Raw genomic sequence first — 11731 nt, 5'->3', positions numbered from 1 at the left:
GGGGTCAAGGCTCACTCCTCCAGAAGCTGGCCTTCGGGATGGCGTGCCCCATCTACTTTAGCCACTCCTGGCTCCCTTTTTGAAGCACGAGTTCCTGAAGGGGAACGTCTCCAGGTTACGTATGTAACCATGGTTCCCCGAAGGGAACAAGATGCTGCGTCTCAGGGCCATACTTCCGGCATCCCTGTCAGCGCTTACTTCATTCCTAGAAGCTGACGCCGGTTCCACTTCACATGCTTTTATAGCTTCCTGGTCGCAATAACACCCACCTATGACGTCTCACCCTTCCATTGGACTGATTACACATGTGATTCAGAGTGTGGTCTCGCTGAAGGCTTTCCCATAGCATTTTCCGATGCAGCATCTCGTTCCCTTTGGGGAACCATGATTACATACTGTATGTAACCTGGAGACGTTTTCCTGTATATTCCACATGATTTACATATTTCTTTTTAGATTTCCTGACATAACCTTTTTTGGTTCCATGTTTAGTTGGATTTACTTTCTCATTTACAGTCAGTCTTTTGTTTTGACATGTTAAATGTGCCCCTTTTTCCCACAGATTCTGCAGTCTTTGTCTTTGTACCAGCATTCCTGTGCCAGATGAACATGCTTTCTACAGGGGTAACATGCTGTTTTGCCATCCTGCTTTCTAATTTCCATTGCTCTCTACACTGCGTTCCAAATTATTATGCAAGTTATATATCAATAGGATTTCGGTACAATAAAGAGTCAGATTTTTGTTTGTGTGGCTTTTCACATCTTTTTAGATAACTGTCAGATCTCTTTTAGATCTCCAATCTCAGACAGATTTGTTCCATAGTTTGCCAGGTCTTCTTAGGTAAATGGAAACCCTACTTGAAGAGGTTGTTCCAAATTACTAAGCAAGTCACAGTTCTCATGAAATATGGTGAGGAAGAAAGATCTTTCTGAAGATGAGAAGTATGAAAACATGCAATGTCTTGCAAAAGGCATCAAAACAAACAATATTTCATGAAAAGTAAATAGAGTTTATTGAACTGTCAAAAGATTTGTGAGTGACTTAGATCACAAAAGATCTTGGTCAGATAAAGATTTATTAAGGAAAGTTTCTGTCAAACAAATGAACTGTATTGTAATGGCAGCTGTAAAAAGCCACTGCTGAGCAGCAGACAGGTGTTTGAAGCTACTGGAGTCAAGATTCTCTCCATGTATGTAAAGCTGCGTTTCAGTCACTGCTAACCAAACCTCACAAAGAGAAACCTGTGCAACAACTGGAATGCAATAAACAACACTTAAGTTGAATTGATGTCACCTACTTAAAATCTTAAAATCCCAAAGTGTTCGAGCGAGAATTAGACGGGCGATTGCTTCCACCTTACCATTCTCAACCCAGTTTTCCCTGGATACAACATATTTGGAGGGGCATAACCTGGTCGCGACGCTCCTGGGATTATATATATGCTTTGCTTCATCTTCCAGTTTTTCGGTGATTCTTCTACCTCGCGACGCTCCTGGGATTTGCCGCGTTTACGACTTCGCCGGAGAGACGTGGAACATTTAAATCTTCGCCAACTGAATTTTGTTCGACTGGATCGGAACCCGGAACTACAGTCTCATCTCAACATGGCCCTAATCAATGCTATGTCCGTGTGCAACAAGACTTTTATTTTAAATGACTTTTATACCGGACATAAGTTGGATATACTTTTCCTAACGGAGACATGGGCCTCTGCAGGTGAGTCATCAGTTTTTGAAGAACTATGTCCGCCGGACTGTTGTTTTATTAGTACACCACGATGTACTGGCAAGGGCGGTGGGGGTTGCTATGGTTTTTAAACAAACCCCTAAACATATGTCCCGTTTCTGTCGGGAGTTATGCATCATTTGAGTTACAATGTATTGTGCTAGAGTTTGATTCCACTGCAGTGTTCTGTGCGCTTATTTATAGGCCACCTAATTTTGACAGTACTTTTATACAAGAGTTTTGTGAATTTGTAACTCATATCTTGCCATCATATGATCAGCTGTTATTATTGGGAGATTTTAATATACATGTGTGCTGCCAAGGTTGACCCTTGGTCAGTGAGTTCTGTAATATTTTGGAATCTTTTGGTTTTATGCAAAATATAAATGGAGCAACTCACGTTCATGGTCACACTCTGGACCTTATTTTGTCAAATGGTGTTGCTGTAGAAGATGTAAACATAGAAGATGTCTCCTTCTCTGATCATAGCCCTATTGTTTTTAATGTCCATGCTGAGAATTCTGCAGTTATGGGAAAACATTTGGGCTATTACTCTCGTTGTATAAATTCATCTATTCCTCCTCAGTTTAGTGAAATCTATCATGCTGTTGAGTCTTCCATTGGGCCTGATAAACTGACTTCTCTTCTCTATACAAATTGTTCTAATATTTTAGATGTTATTGCACCTTTTAAGTTAAAGTCACCCAGGCAGAAATCTTATTATTGGCTCGACGACAATGCTCGCTCTCTTAGGCGGGCATGTCGTCAAGCGGAGAGTAAATGGAAACAGGATTCGTTAACTGTGTCTTGTGAGTTTTTCAAAGAATGTCTGTTTAACTTTCAGAAAGCTGCAAAATCAGCTAGGTCTAAGTATTTTTCAGATTTGATTAATACACACTCTCATAGACCTAAAATTCTGTTTTCCACGATTAATTCAATAATCAATCCAGGTTGTCAGTTTCATGTGGGACCCTCAACTGAACGTTGTGAAAAATTTTTACAGTTTTTTTCAGATAAAGTGTTAGCTATTCACTCCTCTTTTACCTTGCAGTCATCAGATATGTCACTGTTTTCGCTGGCAAGTCCGGCTTCCTTTTTTCTTGTTTTCAAAATGTTTCTTTGCGGGAACTCTGTGATTTGGTCAATAAGAAGACAAAAACCTCCTCACCACATTACATCACTCCTTCTAATATCATTAACTCCTCTTCTTAAAAAATCACTTTCATTCAGTCATTGATTAACTGGTCTCTGAGTGCTGGGGTAGTCCTGAAATGTTTTAAGTAAGCATGCTGTAGTTCAACCTTTGCTTAAGAAACAGGGTTTGAAGGAAAACTGCCTTGATAATTATCGGCCTGTCTCTAAGCTTTCATTTTTATCAAAACTTTTAGAAAAAGTTGTATATTCACAATTGATTTCCTTTTTAAATGTAGCTAAATTAACAGAACCTCTCCCAATCTGGTTTCTCTGCTCATCATAGCACTGAGTCTGCTTTGCTTAAAGTGTTCAATGACATTTTGCTTGCAGTGGATAGTGGTAAAAATTTAGTTTTGCTGCTTCTTGATCTCACAGTTGATACAGTTGATCATGATATTCTTCTCTGCCGGTTAGAAAATTTGTTTGGTATTGGGGGTATTGCTTTGCAGTGGTTTAATTCATATCTTAGAGACAGGTCTTTTTCTGTTGAGTTAGGTAAGTTTTCTTCATCTTTTGCTCCTATTATCTGCGGAGTGCCTCAAGGACCCATTTTAGGGCCACTCCTTTTTAATTTATATATGCGACCTTTGGGAGATATTATTAGGAGACACAATGTTTCATTTCATTTATATGCTGATGATACCCAGTTATACATACCATTGAAAGCTGGCGATACCATTCAACCCTTATTGGCCTGCCTATGGGACATCAAGAAATGGCTTTCCAATAGCTTTCTTAGACTTAATGAAAATAAAACGGAAGTAATCATCTTTGGCCCCCCTAAGTTGAGAAGTGGTCTCATAAATGAGCTTGGCAAGCATTTCCCCTCAGTCTCCTCCCAGGTCAGAAATCTTGGTGTCATTTTGGACTCTGAACTTTGCTTAACTAAACAAATTAATACAGTTGTCAAGAACAGTTTTTATCAGTTACTTGATCATCTCGAGACTAAAATTATTTTTAACTTTTAATGACCTGGAGAAAGTCATTCATGCTTTTATTACCTCCCGCCTTGACTACTGCAATTCATTATATTTGGGTCTTCCTCAGTCATCCATTGCACGCTTGCAGATACACAATGCTGCTGCAAGGCTGTTGACTGGGGCAAAGAAAACAGATCACATTACACCAGTTTTTAGCCTCTCTTCATTGGCTTCCTGTCTATTTTTAGAATTCAATTTAAAATTTTGTTGTTTGTTTTTAACGCTCTTAATGGTCAAGCCCCATCTTATCTCTCAGATCATCTTATTCCTGTTTCATCCTCCAGATCTCTAAGATCTTCTGATAGAGCTCTTTTAGTTGTCCCTCGTTCACGCCTAAAAATGAAGGGTGATAGGGCTTTTTCTATTGCGGCCCCCCGTCTCTGGAACCAACTTCCACTGGACATTCGCCTTGCACCTTCTATCACAACTTTTAAAATGAAGTTGAAAACATATCTTTATTCCTAGGCATTTTAAATTGGATTTTATCTATGTTCCATTGTTTTACTGTATCATCTGTTTTGTTTATTTTATGTTTATCTTTGACTTTGTTCAGCACTTTGGTCAGCTTTGCTGTGATAAATGTGCTATATAAATAAACTTTACTTACTTACTTACTTATTTATTTTGATCTCATAATAATAATAATTATAATAATAATAATAAATGTAAATTACGTTACTGAATTAAAAAAATAGCATATAGTAGGTTCCATGCCATTTACACTAATGTTATAATAATAATAATAATAATAATAACAATAATAATTAATTTGGTTGCTGAAAAAGTTACAAAAAAATGTATTGAACTCTTATTTCAATATGCTGATAAATCACATTTTATTGCTTCAGACAAAGTACTACCAATAATAAATTACATTGGAAAACAGTGTGTTAAAGGGTGTTAAATAATTTGAATGCATTTGAAAGATTTTTAAAATTCCAAATAAGCACTTAAAACCATAATAGTGACATGCAGTTTAAAAGTAAATAATTTTAAAAGTTACATCATTCAGTGTCAAGACCTTCATTATCAGCACATAAACATTACATTATAATGTAAAATGTAATGAATTGTACACCTTTAAACATTCAAGTGATGATTAAGGACCGCAAGATATTATAACATTACCATCACCCCTTGTTGCAGTAACACAGTTTGTGGTGTCTTGTGTCGTGGTAGCTAATGTTGTTGTTGTTTTGCCAGCAGTCAGTGGACTTGTTGTGCTAGCTGGAGGGAATGTGCTTGACACAACTTCCTCCGAAGATTCAGAGTCACTTGATTTAGACTCGTTTGATTCAGATTTCTCATCTGACTGTGAATCCTCCCTGTCTTCTCTGCTTGAATCATTTTCCTCTGAGCTGAATCTAGATCGCACAGTGTCTGATAAATCAAATCTTCTGCGCAAATCAAACTGAGGATTTAAACAGTTATAATTATAATTATAAACAGATCATTTCATTAACAGTACTGCATGCTGTATGTTATTAACAGTAAAAGTATTTAAAAAAAAAAAAAAAAAAAAAAAAACCTACTGGTTTAGAAAAGACTGATGCAACAAACACCATCAGTAGCATTGCATGTAATGTCTTCATCCTGCAAAATAAAAGCATCAAAAGAACCTAATGTGAAGCTATTATTCTCTGGTTAATTCAAATAGTGAATTACCACAGATTAAAATTTTATTTATAAGCTTGCTTGTATTCATCGATTATTCAGTTACCACTAATAAAGATACATTTAAAAGTCATAAACATAACATAACATAATATAGCATAGAGATGAATAGTTTACCTTGCACAGATGTTCTTGTCCAGTTATTACAATGTCACAGTCTGTATTTACTCTGGCATCCGTTGTACTGTGTCTTAAATACTGGATGGATGTGAGTAAACCGGCTTCGTCCAGTAAATTCCCATGACGACAATGTGACAACATTTATGCAACTTCTGGGTCTCTACCAAACCTTGCACAATGCCTAGTAAAATCCCTACCACAATCAGTGCATAGTAATCCAAACAGGACTTTAAATCACGCAATGCCACTGTCTCACTGCATTGTTTAGACAAACCACACATTGTTATTTGTTTAGTTTGGTTACAGTGAAAGGCTCAAAACTTAAACATAAACTAAACACTACTTACCAACAGTAGTGACTGTATTTTTTTTATTTTAGACCCCCTCCAGCACTCTAAAAACAGCTTGAGGGAACTCGATGGACCACTGGTATTTAAACTGGTTAGGGTTAAGGTAAGGGGAAAGAAAATACAGTTTGTATAGTATAAATCCATTATGTCTATGGAATGTCCCCAGAAAACATGGAAACCTAACATGAGTATGTGTGTGTTTTCAAGGTAAAAAAAAAAATATTACAAATACTATGAATTGCATTATCCATTGCATTTTGTTAGAAGTTGTACCACAACATTTTACAACCTGAATCTTGCCTTGTCGTAAAATGGATAAACACTTTTCAGATTTTTTTTGAGGTATTGACTATACGCAAAGTCACAAGGGCCTATGACATCATTTACCAAAATTAAAGACATGCTCATAGATTTTAGACATATACTTTTTTGCTATTTGATTTCAAATCAGCATAAACCACTGGCCTACATGACCATCAGTGTGTATCACATACTTAAATGGAAACAACTGTAAACAGAATTTCATTGTTCATTGTTGTAAGATCATTCTGACTGCAAACATAATGATGAATACGCAGATTTTCTGTGAGATTTCCTGTTTTTGATATGGGGTAACAGCTCATATGCCCGGAGCAAACAAGTTAAGCTGCTCAGACATATATTTCACCAACCCCAAAGACGTCAATGATGACTGGGTATGTGAAACAGTCAGAATTGTAATTTTCCAAATGGATGATTTATTCTGACATCATCCTATATACTAGCCCTACTTGAATGGCAGAAGTTATTAATGCATAACAATGAACTATAAGCTCCATTTATGATGAAAAGTTCTATAGAAACAAAGTATAAAAGTATAAAAAAAAGGCCACTCATAATAATACATTTTACATGCAACATACAGGCAAATATAATGGTGAATTTTCTAAATACACATAGTCATGGATGGGCAGTATTTATGATTAATGATTTATGATTTATGATTTCAAATACGTATTTCAAATACAAAATAGTATTTTGTAATTTGTATTTGATAGGGTTGATGAAAATGGCTTCTTATTTTGTATCAAAATACAAAATACTAGTGTTTTGTATTTTTGTTGTTTTAAAATACTGTAAAATACTTTGTAAGAAGTCTACGTGATGACATCATAAAAATGCGGCCTCTGATTGGTGCCTACCCAACAGGCTAGTTTGCCCAAACTGGTTGAGATCAGAACAGAAAATTAATGCATATGGAAGAAGGTGGTCAAGGTAAGAAATATGAAGACTGCCAGCTTTCCATCAATTTTTTTTATTTATTTATTTTATTTATTTTTTTTTTTCAATAGCTATAATTTTTAACAGTTCATCTTAAGTTTTGGTGTTCATTTTAGTAGCCTAGGCTAAATAGTTTACCAATTTACATGATGTTCTTAAAAACTATTATTGAAACCAAACCAATTAATGTTAGCTTGCTACTTTCAGCATATGTTAAGTTCATTGGTTGTACACAAAAAATAAAAAAAATAAAAAAAATATAATACAGTGTTTCAGTGTTGTACCACATTACATTTTGCTTAGAGGCATCAGTAGCTAAAGAGACCTCTGCAATGTAGTCCGCAGGCTACACACACTCATTCAATACACTCCTACACACACACACACGCACGCACACACACACACGCACACATACACACACACACACACACACACACACACACACACACACACACACACACACACTTTCTTACCCAAACTTACTTTCTCACACACATAAGTTTGACTGTTTCTGTGAGGATGTTTCAAATGTTTTGGAATACCTGCTCTGTAGTATTCTCTTGGATTATAAGTAAATGTTCTTACTACACTATTAATGTGTATGTGTCCTCTATACTTCTATGACTCTCAATAGATTCAGTGTTTGGAGTTGGATTAATACTCCTTGACAAGTTCTGTTGCTACTTTCTGATTACCTTTCTGGTTACATTTAAATACAAAAAAATATTGATCATTTAATAATTGTTGAAAAGCTAAAATGTTTGATTTCAACTTCCAAATAGGTGTCCATTGACTGATAAATAAATTTTTGATTGCTGAATATTGTACCCTAATTGAATTAGCTGTTTAGTAGGATCATGATTTTGCATTAAATTCCATACCTGACACATAATATATTGTAATATTTATGATTAACATTCAAAGGATTTAGTTAGAAATATGTTGCTATGAATTCAGGTGCCATCAGTTTTCTTCTTATGAATTACTTGTCATTAAATCAGTGTTGCTGATGCAAAGTAGGCCCTTCATTACAAAAAACACCAAGTAACTAAATTGGGATAAAATTATTAGTCATTCACAAACTGTTAAACATTAAACTGTTGGTTACTTTAAAACTAACCTTCATAATGTATAACACATTAACAGGTGGCATATGTCAGGTTTCATGACTCGCATATATAAAATCTCATGACACCAAAAAATAAAAACTTAATCAAATCAAACAATTTTAACTTAAAAAACATAGTCAGTGTAATGGTGAAGGTATTTGGTATTTTATTTTAAAATACATTTTGATGTACCTTTGACCAACCCTGCACATAGTAGTACATATATGCTATGTGTTACAGATACTTACTATGGCAGATTAAATGCGCATTCAGTACTTGTTGAGCTAGCATTAGCATCTCTGTTTGTGGACCACTCCTGGATTGCGTCAATATTGCTGCTATCATCCACAGTAATTGAATGGGTTCACTGCATGTGCTAAAGATGGCTCAGACACATCTGGTCTATAAAACCATACAAAAGTATATGGCAAGCCATTAGATAGCTGAAAACCCCTGGAAAAACCTAACACAAAAACAACCAAAACCGGACATAATTCAATTTACGTACTTTTGAAGAAAAGCATAGAAAAAAAACAAAATCTAAAAAGATGACATAATTCAATTTCTGCTCCTCTGGAGAAGAGAATGGAGGAAGGTGAAAATCTGCAAGCTTTGTAGATGGGCACCTATACGCCAAGTCCACTACCTTGGACACAAAAGCAGGGTTAGGGCATAAGGAAACCTTAGTGAGCACAGGAGCGAACATAGAATTTTTACTAAAACCCACGGATTAACTGTGTATGCATACCAACTGGGTATACAAGCCGAGAGAAGCCAAGAGAAGTACACTTCCATCCGGCTGGTGTCACACAGTGATGTAGTCATCACTGCTGTCATGCTGGCTCCCAGTGAAGGAGTGAGTGTTCCCCCAGGGGTGAGACTAGGGGAGCGCTTCTCATGTCTTTTGAGTCTTTTTGTGTTTTTGGAACCTATTGCCCTCGGCTGCTTGCATGGCCATGATAGTGCAACATTTATTAACATGCTCTCTGAACTCGAGGAGGGAACGCTTATCTGAGGTTCACTGGAAAGTGGAGTAAGCAAGATTTCTAGTACCGCATCCCAGAGTTGATGTGAGATGTTTTTTGTTGTCGGCCTGTATCATTCACTTAAATAGAAACAACTGTGAACAGAATTTTATTGTTGTAAGGTCATTCTGGCTGCAAACATGATGATGGATACACAGATTTTTCTGTGAGATTTCCTGTTTTTGGTATCACACAAACAGCTCAAACAAGTTTGGCTGCTCAGGACGGATACTTCAACCCCAAAGACATCAGTGATGACTGAGGATGTCAAAGTTAGAATTGTAATTTTCCAAAGGGTTGATATAATCTGACATCATCCTATATACAGGTACCAGCCCCCTGCATGAATGGCAGAAGTTATAAATACATAACAATGAACTATAAGCTCTGTTGATGATGTCCTCTACAAACAGAAATAATTGCTAAAATATAAACAAAGATGCATCAAGTCTTTAATCTTTAAAGATTTATATGTACTGTGAACATGAATAAACAAAACACCTAATAATACATCTCTCCCTGTCTCTTTCTTTCTCTAATAAGTTGCACACTATCTGAACTGCTACAATAACATATTCTTGATTGTTCAGTATGTTACAGATTGTATATTGTCATTTAACAAGTCACTTTTATCCAAAGCCTTTATCCTGGAGTGACCAGTATCTTGATCAAGGGCAGAACTCCTTACGCCAAGCTCATACTATGGAACTTTTGGCTGAATTTTGCTGTCACAGGTAGATTTCCAAGGTCTGCAACAAAACCTACAGATTGCGGCCAAAACGCTGCTTGTTGAGGTCACTAAAGCTTGTTAAGTATATGCAAACCATAAAAAATATCCAAAACAAGTTTGATATTATTGCCACATGATCTCATAGTGTGAGCAACACAATGACCAGGTGGATATGGCGTTATTTCCCTGTCAAATGTCAAGAGCGCATTAATATTTCCCTGGCCATGTCGAGAGCGATTATTACTCGTGAAAGTATTTAATACGTGCCTGTCAAATGTGTGTGCGGAGAGCGCATTATTGTAGCGTGAAAGTACACTTAATATAAGTGCAATCTCGCGCGAGCGCAAATCTCTCTCTGCTCGCGCGCGCTCAGGTAATAATGTGCACCGATCGTGAATCTCTCTCCTCGAGCGCGGAATATTTTTTAATGTGCGTGCGAGCGCCAATCTCTATGCTCGCACTCGCTCTCTCAGATACACAGCCATAGAGGACATAAATTTTAACTGCTCTTGTAGAGAAAATATTTGTTTTCTCTGGGTTTAATCTCGCTCAGAGAGTATGCCTGCACTTAAAAAACGTGTTCAGTGCAATCGTCGAATCTCGCCCTCTCCTCTTCGCTTTTTAAGTAAAAAATTTTTGCCTATAAAAATACAAATAAATTCAAAAAATATATATACAATCAATAACAGAAGATAAATAAAAACGAACCAATATTGATCATTGCAATCACAAGTGTGATAACAATAAAAAATAAAATATAATTTTTGCCTTTTTATAAAATTTTACAATAGCCTTTTTCTGGAATGCGGCTTCGCGCTCAAATCTATTTGTAGAGAGATTCTAAAAAAGTCTTCTCACTTTCAAAATGGGCTCTCGCACTAACAGCGACATAGTGGGACAATCCAGTCAAATCACAGTGCCAATGCCACAACATTCGATCAAGTTTAACGTACAATGTCAAACCGACTGTCTGTCTAGGGGAAACACTGTATCCTATTCAGAGCAGAACAGTGGACCAATACACATATAGGGCTGCCAAGGGGAGCCACAACATATTATGGCGGACTATCATTAAAAGAGTAACATTTGAGGGCTACTTACGGCATAATAGATTTCTTGTAGTAAGTTTCCTCCACTATGTAAAGGGAGTGCTTCAGTGTATGTGAGCAGAGTGATTGTGATTTTGAATGTAGCAAGGAGTGGATTTTTTTAGAAGTCAGACTGACATGGTTTTCATTTGCTTTGCTGTGATTGGCTCCACCACCACACCATCACGAGTATAACAGCCCATAATAACACTACATATTTAGCAAGAATTCACATGTTCAACATATTTAGCTAGCTTGATACAGAAGTTTTCGCCTCAAATCAGAAAGAATGTGAAGGTTATGATGACGGCAACAGACAAGTTATAGTTCATTCAGTACCGAATATTCTCAAGCTGAAAGCATTGATTTAAACAGGTACAACACTTATTCACATGCAATCTCTCTCATAACGTGTTTTAAACAAATGTAATTCTTACAGCAGCTGGAGTGATTATTGAATGCTTGTAGCACAGAG

The 11731-nt window shown here is 36.4% G+C and overlaps 1 long non-coding RNA gene across 1 annotated transcript; it reads right to left on the bottom strand.

Annotated features, from left to right (window-relative positions):
* Positions 1 to 4715: 4715 nt before the first annotated feature.
* LOC109075198 lies at positions 4716 to 5844 on the bottom strand. Its single transcript, XR_002015154.2, has 3 exons — positions 5692 to 5844; positions 5433 to 5493; positions 4716 to 5311 (listed from the first exon to the last, which is right to left on the bottom strand). It is a non-coding gene; the product is annotated as an uncharacterized LOC109075198 (long non-coding RNA).
* Positions 5845 to 11731: the final 5887 nt, after the last annotated feature.

The sequence above is a fragment of the Cyprinus carpio genome, chromosome B10 (genome assembly GCF_018340385.1).
Source record: "Cyprinus carpio isolate SPL01 chromosome B10, ASM1834038v1, whole genome shotgun sequence".
Classification (NCBI taxonomy): Eukaryota; Metazoa; Chordata; class Actinopteri; order Cypriniformes; family Cyprinidae; genus Cyprinus; species Cyprinus carpio.
The sequence above is the reverse complement of the archived record's forward strand: the minus strand, read 5'-3'. Positions and strand labels throughout refer to the sequence as shown.